A 13,919-nucleotide genomic window follows, 5' to 3' on the forward strand; every position below is an offset into this window, starting at 1 on the left:
CCACTAAGCAAAAGAGATACTGTAATCAAGAAGGTGGTTCAGCCGGTGTGGGGCTCAGCCATTGCACTCTGGCTGTGCTGACCCCTTGCGAATTTTCCAAATGTGTGAATCTCGATTGCAAAATTTATGGTAGTGCTCGTTTGCGCTTTACCCTGATGTCTTTGTTAATGATAAACCGTTGCATGGCGGCAGGCTTAAAGATGACTTGAGTCAACTGACTGTGCTTATGGAGATCTTTGAAGTCAGTTGTGAAGGAGACTTTGTGGACCAATCGAAAGGTGGAAACATTTGTTTGTAAAATATTGTTGGCATTTTGTCGAAACATTATGTTGCGAAATGCAGCATTGTATTTATGCCACGCTGGTACTTCAATCAGGAGATAGTTGGGAAGCCACTCTAACCCCCCCCCCCCCGGTCATGATGTGTCATGCGCTTCCAATATGAAATTGTCCATACATGCGTTCCTCCTTAGCACAGAACAATGCAATAGGTTTTCAACATCCAGAGCTTTTGTGTATTTATCGTGGCTAGTAGGATAGCTGCATGGGAAACTGTTGCTGATGATGTATTTGTCAGAAGTCATTGTATTTGTCCGTTTTTTCCCACAAGGCTGAAATATGTGCCCTCGCTTAGAAATGTTTGCAAGGTTTGTTTGTATTTCATCCAACTATCTGTGCTAAAAAGTGATGGCTACAGTATATGTAATTTCTTCCACTTTTTGAGTGAGCCAAAGTTCAAGCTGCTTATCTAATTGGTGAGAATGCAATGTCTGTTTATCAGACTCACTTTGACTTTATATGGTGTACCAAGAGATGTGCATTGGCTTACGGCCATACCAGCCTGAATGCGCATTTCCTGATTGGAGAAGTGACGACAGGTGCGAGTGTTTGAGCTGTGAGTAAGTGTTTGCTGGAGAGTGTTTGCTCGAGAGCTATTTTTGTTAATTAATTGGTTTTTGAAATATAATTTTTTTGTTCTTGCATTTGAATACTTTTAAGTTTGGTTAATCTTCCCCCCTTGCAGTTTTGCTGCTTGGGGGAGAGTTTTTTTTTTCGGATTCATTTTTTTTTTTGAATTGCTATGACGGACAACATGGAAACGACAAACGGAATGGACAAGGACAACGAAAATGCGCAACGGAAGAAAAATGAAGGTAAAGAAGGAATGAAATATGGAAAAGAATACACGGTGGCAATTGAGTTGGAAGGAGAAGACAAAGTGACGACAATGGAACTACTGCGAGCAATTAAGGAGGTGTGTGGAGAGGTGGTGGGATGCCGAATGAAAGGAGAAAAGAAGTATGAAGTTACGATGAGGAATGAAAAAGGAAAAGAACGGCTAATGGATGGAATACGGATAAAGGACACCAAGATACTGGCGAGAGATATTAATGTGAAGGAAGTGGTGGTGTCGTTCATGAATCTCCCAGTATATGTAGAAGATGGTGTGATACTGGGCAAGCTGAGTAGCTGGGGAGTGGAGGCTGTCTCGGAGATAAGGAGGAGAGTTTGGCCAGGAACGGAGGTGGTTGACGGGACACGTTTCTGCAAGGTCAAGTTCACAGGAAAAGTGACATCATTACCTTATTCTACAAGAATTGAGACGTTGGAGGGAGCAGAATATTTCAGAGTCATTCATGACAAACAGGTCAGAGTGTGTCGTATGTGTATTCAACCAGGGCACATAGTTAAAGACTGCCCGGAATTTAAGTGCTTTAAGTGTGGCAATCAAGGACACTATGCGAGAGAATGTGATGGAGAGAAGGAAAAGAATTTTTGTGGTGAATGCAGAAAGAGATTGGCGGAGTGCAACTGTGGAGAGGTTATGGCTGAAGAGGGGAGTCAAGCACTATTCGAGGAAGCAGTGGTATTGACGCAAGAAGGAGAAGAAGATGGAGGAGAGGACGTGGTGGAAGGCGGAGAGACGGAGGAAGGAAGAAGGAAGAAGGACCAGAAGATAAATGAAATTGGGAGCAGTATGGACTCAGAAATAAGAAGAGGGAGTTTTCAGGAGGAGGGGGGGAGTGGACTGGGGGGAAGCACGGGGGACTCACAGGGTTTGGGGGAAAGCACAGCACTAACAAGTAGCTCGGGGGGTGAAGAAATGGAGGGGGTTATGGAGTTGATGACAATACCAGAGACGGCGATGAGCACGGGGAGCACAAAGACTATACAAGAAACGGAGATGAATACGGGGAGCACAACGGATGTGGATGTCAAGGGGGTGAGTTGGCTGGAAAACATGGACTTGGAGGATATATCGGATACGGATGATGGAGAAAAGATTGAAAGAACAAGGGAAGGATACAGGAAGAGGAAAGCGGCGGGAAGAGGGGGAGAGAAAGGGTGGAAGAGGAAATGAAACTGGATAACAGGTAGAGGATAATGAAATTATATATATATTTTTTATTTTTATTTATTAGAATGGTTAATATATTGTCATTAAATGCAAATGGTTTGAGGACAATGGAAAAATTTAATAGAATAGTAAAAATGAAGAATTCAGATATTTTATGTATTCAAGAGACGCACTGGGATAATGTATGTGTTTTAGAAGTAAAAAAAATATGGAGGGATTTTATTTATGTAAATAATGGCAGAGGGAATTCAAGTGGGGTTGCTATTTTATTGAGGAAGGATGTGGTGGATAATGTGAAACAGATATATAATGATAATAATGGGAGGATTTTAATTGTAGATTTTGAATATATGAGTATGGTTTTTAGAATTATAAATATTTATGCGCCTAATACTGAAATAGAGCGCAAAAATTTATTTTTAGAAATAGGGAAATGGTGTGAGGGGAACTGTATTGTAGTTGGAGATTTTAATGTTAAAATGGATAGACTGGATATGACAAGAGGAGCTATTTTTAGAAATGATGTATCTAGGGGGGTTTTAAAGAAGATGATGTTAGAAAAAGGAATAATTGATATATGGAGAGAGGAAAATCCAGAAAAAAGAGAATTTTCTAGAAGGCAGGTGGTTTTAGGGGATTTAAAACAAACGAGGATAGATCTGGTTTTAGTAAAAGAAGGTTTAAGAAATTTTATGAAAGATATTAAGTATGTTTTTACAACTTTTAGTGATCATGCAGGTTTAACATTTTCAGTGGGATTAGATAAGGAAAGAACAGGGGGTGGAATATGGTGTATGAATGCAGGGGATTTGGGAGATGAGGAATATGGGAAACAACTTAAATCTTTGATAGCATGTGAAATGGAGGATAAGCAGAAAGAGAATGATAAGTGTTCATGGTGGGATAAGGTTAAGGAAAAAATAAAAGTTTTTAGTATAGGATATGCAAGGAAAAAGAGAGGTAGGATGAAAAGAGAAGAAAATGAGTTGAGGGCTAAATTGGATAAAGAAATGAGGAAGTGTGACAGTGAACCTAATTATAATATAGGAAAGTTTTTGGAATTAAAAGCACAATTGACTAAATATGAAATAGATAAGTGTAAGGGTGCAATTATAAGAAGTAAGGCAAAGTATGTTTTGGAGGGGGAGAAATGTACTTCATTTTTTCTTGGTTTAGAGAAGAATAAACAGAGGAGAACATATATTAGAGAGATCGAAAATATAAAGGGTGAAGTTGTCAATGATTATGTAGAGGTTTTAGAAACAGTGCAGAATTTTTATAAGGATTTATTTAAGAAAGGGGAGGTGGATGAGGGGTGTGTAAAGGAGATATTGGATAGTGTGGATGTGCAAATTAAGGAAGAGGATAAACAAATGTGTGATGGGAAGATAACATTGAATGAAGTTATAGATGCGATTAAGGGTTTACAAGTAAATAAGAGTCCTGGAGTAGATGGAATAATTGCAGAGTTTTATAAAATATATGCCAGTTTTTTAGCACCTATTTTATTGGAAGTTTATCAATATATGGAGGATAATGATAGTATTTCTGAATCTATGGTGACAGGGCTGATAACGATTTTATATAAAAATAAGGGGAGTAAATTAAAACTGGAGAATTATAGGCCAATTAGTTTATTAAATTCGGATTATAAGATTTTAGCTAAGGTACTGGCAAATAGAATGAAGCAAGTTTTAAATGATATTATAGCACCTACACAGAATTATAGTGTGCCTGGTAGAGATATTGCGGATACAATTAATACAATTAGAGATGTGATAAATAAAATGAATCATGATAAGATGGGGGGAATTGTTTTAAGCATAGATTTAAATAAAGCTTTTGATAGGGTGGAACATGATTTTATGTTTAGGGTAATGGATAAATATGGTTTTGGTAATAGAATAATAGGATGGATAAAATTATTATATAAGAAGGCAAAAAGTAGGGTGAAATGTAATGGGGTTTTAACCGATTCTTTTATTCTTGAGAGATCTGTGAGACAGGGCTGTCCTTTATCAGCTTTATTATTCGTTTTATCGGTAGAACCTTTAGCAGCATTTCTTAAAAGAGATAATTTTATAAATTGTGTAGAGACTCCGCAAGGAGGTTTTAGTTTGATACATCAATACGCAGATGATACCACTATAACAGTTAGAGATGAGGGTAGTGTAAAAAGGGTGATGGAGTGTTTTAAAGTATATGGACAAGCATCGGGTGCAAAGGTTAACATGGAGAAGTCAGTAGTAATGTATATTGGGAAGATTAATGAGGGGAATTTTCCTTTTAAAGTGGTTAAAGATTATTTTAAGGTATTAGGAGTGTTTTTAGGGGTGAAAGAAATGGAAGCTAGGGATTTGACATGGAGTGGTGTAATAAATAAAGTTAGAAAGGTGGTAAATATGTGGAGGGGGAGGTCTTTGAAATTAAAAGGGAAAGTAATTGTCATAAATTCATTGTTGATGTCAATATTTATTTATGTAATGAATGTTTTGGATATGCCAGAATGGGTTTTATCTGAAATGAATAAAATTGTAGTTGATTTTTTATGGGAAGGGAAGGGGGTGAGAATAGCTTTTAAAACTTTGATTGCAGGTTATGAGGAGGGGGGTTTGAAGTTGGTAGATTTAAGTGTAAGGAAAACAGCAATTAGAGTAAAAATGGTACGGAAATATTTATTTGGTGAATTGGATTATGGGTGGAAAAGGTTTTTTAAAGAGTATTTGCAGGAGGTTGGGAGGATGGGGGACAATGGTTTATTGATGAGTATGAAGAAGGAAATGTTAGGTAATATACCTTTGTTTTACAGAGAAGTGTTTGAGGCTTGGGGGCGGTTTTTACCAAATATTTATTATGAATGTACCAGTTTAGAAAATATTTTAAATCAGCCGATATTTTTAAATCCAAAGATAAAGTGCAATAATATGATGTTGTTTTGTAAATATTTTATGAGGGCTGGGATGAGGCAGATAGGTGACATAGCATATGAGGTAATTCCTGGGTTTCTTCCATTTCAGGCTATATATGACAATGTGGTTGAAGTAGATGAAGAAATAAGTAAAACTACTGTGGAGAATATGTATAAGAAAATATTAGGATGTATTCCCGGGGAGTGGGTGATTTTAATAAACAAAGAGGTGGTTAAAAGATCTAGGGCTTTACCAGTTTTATATTATGAAAGTAATGGGGAGAAACATGTTTTATCAGGTCTAAAAGTTAGAATGGTTTATAGAAAATGTATTTTAAAAGAGATAAAAAGTCCTGCTGCGGAGAAAGTGTGGTCTAGGGTGTTTCCAAACATGGATGTAAAATCAATATGGAAGAATGTAAATGTAAAATATAATTTTATAGAATGTGAAGACAATGATTTTAAATTGAAACATAATAGGATTTTTACAAATGTGGTTTTGCATCAAATAAATAGGGATATTAAAAGAGAATGTGATATTTGTGGTACGGGGGTGGAAAATTTGATGCACTTTTTTATTGAATGTAGTAGGTTGAAAGATTTTCACGAGTTTTTAAAAGGGCTTTTAGTAAAACATTGGGGAGAAGAGATTTTTACTGGGGTGGAGTGGAGGAGGTTGTTTCTTTTTGGTTTAAATGGGAAAAGTAAAGTTTTAAATATTAATTTGATGAATTTTGTAATAAGTCATGCTAGATATGCGATAAGATTAAGAAGGAATTTAGGTCATTATGAAGGGAAAATTGTGAGTGTGGAAGGTTTTTTTAGGAGCATATTAGAGAGAGATATAGAGATAATATATAGATACGGTGGAGGAAATTTTGAAAAATTGTTTGTGTGGGGGAGTACTTTTATTGAAATTTTGTCAAATGGGAAACTTGTATTTCATTATTAAGTGGATTTAGTGGATGATTGTGTTTTTAATAGGTTTTATTTTATTTATTTTTGATTTTTTGATTTTGTAAAAGGATGAATTGTTCATCCTTTTTTATTATTGATTGAATGTTGTAAATATTATGTGTTTTTTCATAATAAAAGATAAAAAAAAAAAAAAAAATACGCCCGATCTCGTCTGATCTCGGAAGCTAAGCAGGGTCGGGCCTGGTTAGTACTTGGATGGGAGACCGCCTGGGAATACCAGGTGCTGTAAGCATTTTGTCCACTAGGGTGTCCTCTTGCATTATTTCATCAGCATCGCTGCCTTGTAGTAAGCATTTGATGCCGAATTGACTAAATGCAGCTTCTATGGGCTAGTCTCCCATGCCCTTTTAATACAATCAAAGTTCCTTGTGCTGCCAGGGAGCATCTGCCTTTTATTTATAAGACAAATAAGAATATTGTTACTGAATGCAGCTTGTGTGTGCTTTGTGCTCCCTCACCCTGTTCAAATGATTAAAGGAAATACTGCTGGTGAGGAGTGGAACTGGACTGGTGTCTGATGGCCCTGTGTTTTCCATGGTGGAATTACAACCCTTCTTTTAACGGTGTAAATCAAAAGTACAAGAGAATGTGAGATGTTATCGATAATAAATCAATTGGTTTCATGCATTTGTCTGTGTGTGTGTGTGTGTGTGTGTGTGTCTGAATGTGATTGTATTTCGTCATATCGCATACATTTGTGATATAAGACAGGTTAAGATATTCAAAAGCTATTGGTGATTTTTTTACAGTGTTGCATGATGGGAATCTAGTGGTTCACTGATATAATCTAGGAAACAAAATAAACTACTTTTTCACCACTCTGTCTGCAAGTGCATTCCTAAACGGCATTTAACGCAGGTCGATGTGATGTGGTATGATCAGAACACAAAGTGGTTACCTTCAGCCGAAAATGTTGTCACTGGAGAGACTTGCCCTCCACCGATGTGTGTAACTCATACTTACCTGGCAAGGGAGATACCGTGATCAAGAAGGCGGTTCACCCAGGGCGAGGCTCAGCCATTGCACTCCGGCTGTGCTGACCCCTGCGAATTTCCCAAATGTGGAAATCTCGATTGCATAATTTATGGTAGTGGGGGACTGCGTCCGCGCTCTCCCCTGATCGCTTGTTTAATGACAAACCGTTGCTTGGCGCCAGGCTTGAGGATGACTTGAGTCGATTGCCCGTGCTTATGGAGATCTTTCAAGTCAGTTGAGAAAGACACTTTGTGGACCAATTGAAAGGTAGAAACATTTGTTTGTAGCAAAACATTGTTGACATTTTGTGGAAACATCATGTTGCGAAATGCATGACTTTATGTGGTGTACCAAGAGTTATTCTTTCGCTTACGGCCATACCAGCCTGAATGCGCATTTCCTGATTGGGGAAGTGACGACAGGTGCGAGTGTTTGAGCTGTGAGTAAGTGTTTGCTGGAGAGTGTTTGCTCGAGAGCTATTTTTGTTAATTAATTGGATTTTGAAATATAATTTTTTTGTTCTTGCATTTGAATACTTTTAAGTTTGGTTAATCTTCCCCCCTTGCAGTTTTGCTGCTTGGGGGAGAGTTTTTTTTTTTCGGATTCATATTTTTTTGAATTGCTATGACGGACAACATGGAAACGATAAACGGAATGGACAAGGACAACGAAAATGCGCAACGGAAGAAAAATGAAGGTAAAGAAGGAATGAAATATGGAAAAGAATACACGGTGGCAATTGAGTTGGAAGGAGAAGACAAAGTGACGACAATGGAACTACTGCGAGCAATTAAGGAGGTGTGTGGAGAGGTGGTGGGATGCCGAATGAAAGGAGAAAAGAAGTATGAAGTTACGATGAGGAATGAAAAAGGAAAAGAACGGCTAATGGATGGAATACGGATAAAGGACACCAAGATACTGGCGAGAGATATTAATGTGAAGGAAGTGGTGGTGTCGTTCATGAATCTCCCAGTATATGTAGAAGATGGTGTGATACTGGGCAAGCTGAGTAGCTGGGGAGTGGAGGCTGTCTCGGAGATAAGGAGGAGAGTTTGGCCAGGAACGGAGGTGGTTGACGGGACACGTTTCTGCAAGGTCAAGTTCACAGGAAAAGTGACATCATTACCTTATTCTACAAGAATTGAGACGTTGGAGGGAGCAGAATATTTCAGAGTCATTCATGACAAACAGGTCAGAGTGTGTCGTATGTGTATTCAACCAGGGCACATAGTTAAAGACTGCCCGGAATTTAAGTGCTTTAAGTGTGGCAATCAAGGACACTATGCGAGAGAATGTGATGGAGAGAAGGAAAAGAATTTTTGTGGTGAGATGCAGAAAGAGATTGGCGGAGTGCAACTGTGGAGAGGTTATGGCTGAAGAGGGGAGTCAAGCACTATTCGAGGAAGCAGTGGTATTTATCGCAAGAAGGAGAAGAAGATGGAGGAGAGGACGTGGTGGAAGGCGGAGAGACGGAGGAAGGAAGAAGGAAGAAGGACCAGAAGATAAATGAAATTGGGAGCAGTATGGACTCAGAAATAAGAAGAGGGAGTTTTCAGGAGGAGGGGGGGAGTGGACTGGGGGGAAGCACGGGGGACTCACAGGGTTTGGGGGAAAGCACAGCACTAACAAGTAGCTCGGGGGGTGAAGAAATGGAGGGGGTTATGGAGTTGATGACAATACCAGAGACGGCGATGAGCACGGGGAGCACAAAGACTATACAAGAAACGGAGATGAATACGGGGAGCACAACGGATGTGGATGTCAAGGGGGTGAGTTGGCTGGAAAACATGGACTTGGAGGATATATCGGATACGGATGATGGAGAAAAGATTGAAAGAACAAGGGAAGGATACAGGAAGAGGAAAGCGGCGGGAAGAGGGGGAGAGAAAGGGTGGAAGAGGAAATGAAACTGGATAACAGGTAGAGGATAATGAAATTATATATATATTTTTTATTTTTATTTATTAGAATGGTTAATATATTGTCATTAAATGCAAATGGTTTGAGGACAATGGAAAAATTTAATAGAATAGTAAAAATGAAGAATTCAGATATTTTATGTATTCAAGAGACGCACTGGGATAATGTATGTGTTTTAGAAGTAAAAAAAATATGGAGGGATTTTATTTATGTAAATAATGGCAGAGGGAATTCAAGTGGGGTTGCTATTTTATTGAGGAAGGATGTGGTGGATAATGTGAAACAGATATTTAATGATAATAATGGGAGGATTTTAATTGTAGATTTTGAATATATGAGTATGGTTTTTAGAATTATAAATATTTATGCGCCTAATACTGAAATAGAGCGCAAAAATTTATTTTTAGAAATAGGGAAATGGTGTGAGGGGAACTGTATTGTAGTTGGAGATTTTAATGTTAAAATGGATAGACTGGATATGACAAGAGGAGCTATTTTTAGAAATGATGTATCTAGGGGGGTTTTAAAGAAGATGATGTTAGAAAAAGGAATAATTGATATATGGAGAGAGGAAAATCCAGAAAAAAGAGAATTTTCTAGAAGGCAGGTGGTTTTAGGGGATTTAAAACAAACGAGGATAGATCTGGTTTTAGTAAAAGAAGGTTTAAGAAATTTTATGAAAGATATTAAGTATGTTTTTACAACTTTTAGTGATCATGCAGGTTTAACATTTTCAGTGGGATTAGATAAGGAAAGAACAGGGGGTGGAATATGGTGTATGAATGCAGGGGATTTGGGAGATGAGGAATATGGGAAACAACTTAAATCTTTGATAGCATGTGAAATGGAGGATAAGCAGAAAGAGAATGATAAGTGTTCATGGTGGGATAAGGTTAAGGAAAAAATAAAAGTTTTTAGTATAGGATATGCAAGGAAAAAGAGAGGTAGGATGAAAAGAGAAGAAAATGAGTTGAGAGCTAAATTGGATAAAGAAATGAGGAAGTGTGACAGTGAACCTAATTATAATATAGGAAAGTTTTTGGAATTAAAAGCACAATTGACTAAATATGAAATAGATAAGTGTAAGGGTGCAATTATAAGAAGTAAGGCAAAGTATGTTTTGGAGGGGGAGAAATGTACTTCATTTTTTCTTGGTTTAGAGAAGAATAAACAGAGGAGAACATATATTAGAGAGATCGAAAATATAAAGGGTGAAGTTGTCAATGATTATGTAGAGGTTTTAGAAACAGTGCAGAATTTTTATAAGGATTTATTTAAGAAAGGGGAGGTGAATGAGGGGTGTGTAAAGGAGATATTGGATAGTGTGGATGTGCAAATTAAGGTAGAGGATAAACAAATGTGTGATGGGAAGATAACATTGAATGAAGTTATAGATGCGATTAAGGGTTTACAAGTAAATAAGAGTCCTGGAGTAGATGGAATAATTGCAGAGTTTTATAAAATATATGCCAGTTTTTTAGCACCTATTTTATTGGAAGTTTATCAATATATGGAGGATAATGATAGTATTTCTGAATCTATGGTGACAGGGCTGATAACGATTTTATATAAAAATAAGGGGAGTAAATTAAAACTGGAGAATTATAGGCCAATTAGTTTATTAAATTCGGATTATAAGATTTTAGCTAAGGTACTGGCAAATAGAATGAAGCAAGTTTTAAATGATATTATAGCACCTACACAGAATTATAGTGTGCCTGGTAGAGATATTGCGGATAGGTGCCGTTTAGGAATGCCGTTTAGGAATGCTGTGGGGGAGTACTTTTATTGAAATTCTGTCAAATGGGAAACTTGTATTTCATTATTAAGTTGATTTAGTGGATGATTGTGTTTTTAATAGGTTTTATTTTATTTATTTTTGATTTTTTGATTTTGTAAAAGGATGAATTGTTCATCCATTTTTATTATTGATTGAATGTTGTAAATATTATGTGTTTTTTCATAATAAAAGATAAAAAAAAAATAAAAAAAATACGCCCGATCTCGTTTGATCTCGGAAGCTAAGCAGGGTTGGGCCTGGTTAGTGCTTGGATGGGAGACTGCTGGGAATACCAGGTGCTGTAAGCATTTTTTCCACTAGGGTGTCCTCTTGCATTATTTCATCAGCATCGCTGCCTTGTAGTAAGCATTTGATGCCGAATTGACTAAATGCAGCTTCTATGGGCTAGTCTCCCATGCCCTTTTAATACAATCAAAGTTCCTTGTGCTGCCAGGGAGCATCTGCCTTTTATTTATAAGACAAATAAGAATATTGTTACTGAATGCAGCTTGTGTGTGCTTTGTGCTCCCTCACCCTGTTCAAATGATTAACCTGTTTGGGCTGCAAGCCCGACGTCGGTACAAATATGACAACATCCAGCTCAGCTGCAGGGCGCGAAATTCAAAATCTATTTTTTTTTTAATATTTAACTTTCACACATTAACAAGTCCAATACAGCAGTTGAAAGATAAACATCTTGTCAATCCAGCCAACATGTCCGATTTTTTAAATGTTTTACAGAGAAAACACCACATATATTTATGTTTGCTCACCACCAAATAAAAAAGTGGACAGACACGTATGATTATGATTATGATGTATGAATTATGATTCAAGTAGCATGCACAAGCCAACCGAAATAACCTAGAACCAACCTAAAGAACCTAGAAAAAACTACCTCAGATGACAGTCCTATAACATGTTACACAATAAATTTATGTTTTGTTAAAAAAATTTGCATATTTTAGCTATAAATCAGTTTTACATTACTGCTCCCATCATAGCTACATCCTAGCTACAGTCTGAAATCGACCGGGAGTAGCCAGAGAAAATACAGACACCAACGTCAACTACTAATTACACCTCATAAAACATTTCAGAAAAACATATGGTGGATAGCTAATGAAAGACAAAGATCGTGTGAATAGAGCCAATATTTCCGATTTTTGAAGTGTTTTACAGCGAAAACACAATATATCGTTATATTAGCTTACAACATTAGCTAGCATACGGCAGCATTGATTCTAGTCAAGCGCTAGCATAGCACAGTTCGACAGATATATGAAAAAGCGTCCCAAATTGGGTCCTTATCTTTGTTGATATTCCATCAGAATGTTGTAACGGGGTCCAATGTCCAGTACAGTCTTTAGTTGGGTTCCAGAACGAAATATTTCCCTCTTTGGTTAGCAAGCACAATGGCCGTGCGGCGCTAATCTGTCTTTCTTCAAAAAATTCTTCCGTCGCATCACATCTAAAGTCCAGAATAAATTGCAATATATAATTAAAGTATATTGAAAAAACATACTTTAGGATGATTTTGTGACATGTATCAAATAATATCGTAGGCAGAGGTCATATTCACCTTTAATGAGCGTATTCCAGGAGCCGAGTCCAGGTTCTGCCTCCCGCCCGGAATTTTTTTTTAACTGCGCAGGTCTCACAAGAAGATGTCGTATTCAGTCCCTGGAAGAGATATTCGACTCCTTTCAACTCCCACTTCCGCATTACACCCAGATGAAGGCGTGTGACGTGTTTCTACGTTCCTAAGTGACATGACCTTGTATAGACAAGGTCTTAAAGAGAGACATAGCATTTTGGAAATCTCAATTCTGGATAGGAAATGGGCTGTAAAAATAGTTCTGTTCAACTTAGAGAAATAATTCCAACGTTTTTAGAAACTATAGACTGTTTTCTATCCAATAATAGTAAATATATGCATATTGGAAGATCAAAAATTTCTTAAGAGGCCGTTTGAAAATGTGCGCATTTTTTCCAGTTTTTTCAATATTCACCCTGCAGCCATAAGAAGTTTTAAAGGAAATACTGCTGGTGAGGAGTGGAACTGGACTGGTGTCTGATGGCCCTGTGTTTTCCATGGTGGAATTACAACCCTTCTTTTAACGGTGTAAATCAAAAGTACAAGAGAATGTGAGATGTTATCGATAATAAATCAATTGGTTTCATGCATTTGTCTGTGTGTGTGTGTGTGTGTGTGTGTGTGTGTCTGAATGTGATTGTATTTCGTCATATCGCATACATTTGTGATATAAGACAGGTTAAGATATTCAAAAGCTATTGGTGATTTTTTTACAGTGTTGCATGATGGGAATCTAGTGGTTCACTGATATAATCTAGGAAACAAAATAAACTACTTTTTCACCACTCTGTCTGCAAGTGCATTCCTAAACGGCATTCCTAAACGGCACCTTCAGCCGAAAATGTTGTCACTGGAGAGACTTGCCCTCCACCGATGTGTGTAACTCATACTTACCTGGCAAGGGAGATACTGTGATCAAGAAGGCGGTTCACCCAGGGCGAGGCTCAGCCATTGCACTCCGGCTGTGCTGACCCCTGCGAATTTCCCAAATGTGGAAATCTCGATTGCATAATTTATGGTAGTGGGGGACTGCGTCCGCGCTCTCCCCTGATCGCTTGTTTAATGACAAACCGTTGCTTGGCGCCAGGCTTGAGGATGACTTGAGTCGATTGCCCGTGCTTATGGAGATCTTTCAAGTCAGTTGAGAAAGACACTTTGTGGACCAATTGAAAGGTAGAAACATTTGTTTGTAGCAAAACATTGTTGACATTTTGTGGAAAAATCATGTTGCGAAATGCATGACTTTATGTGGTTTTCCTAAGAGTTGTTCCTTCGATTACGGCCATACCAGTCTGAATACGCCCGAGCTCGTCTGATCTCGAAAGCTAAGCAGGGTCGGGCCTGGTTAGTACTTGGATGGGAGACCGCCTGGGAATACCAGGTGCTGTAAGCATTTTGTCCAC

The 13,919-nt window shown here is 37.8% G+C and overlaps 3 non-coding genes and 1 pseudogene across 3 annotated transcripts; all 4 read left to right on the forward strand.

Annotated features, from left to right (window-relative positions):
• LOC129850386 (U1 spliceosomal RNA) lies at positions 1–150 on the forward strand (annotated as a pseudogene).
• A 7,049-nt stretch (positions 151–7,199) lies between these two features.
• LOC129850384 (U1 spliceosomal RNA) lies at positions 7,200–7,363 on the forward strand. The gene has a single exon (XR_008758784.1). It is a non-coding gene; the product is annotated as a U1 spliceosomal RNA (small nuclear RNA).
• A 6,039-nt stretch (positions 7,364–13,402) lies between these two features.
• LOC129850385 (U1 spliceosomal RNA) lies at positions 13,403–13,566 on the forward strand. The gene has a single exon (XR_008758785.1). It is a non-coding gene; the product is annotated as a U1 spliceosomal RNA (small nuclear RNA).
• Positions 13,567–13,790: 224 nt separating this feature from the next.
• Positions 13,791–13,909, forward strand: LOC129850383 (5S ribosomal RNA). The gene has a single exon (XR_008758783.1). It is a non-coding gene; the product is annotated as a 5S ribosomal RNA (ribosomal RNA).
• Positions 13,910–13,919: the final 10 nt, after the last annotated feature.

This window comes from Salvelinus fontinalis, unplaced genomic scaffold, assembly GCF_029448725.1.
Source record: "Salvelinus fontinalis isolate EN_2023a unplaced genomic scaffold, ASM2944872v1 scaffold_1990, whole genome shotgun sequence".
In the NCBI taxonomy this organism is placed as follows: Eukaryota; Metazoa; Chordata; class Actinopteri; order Salmoniformes; family Salmonidae; genus Salvelinus; species Salvelinus fontinalis.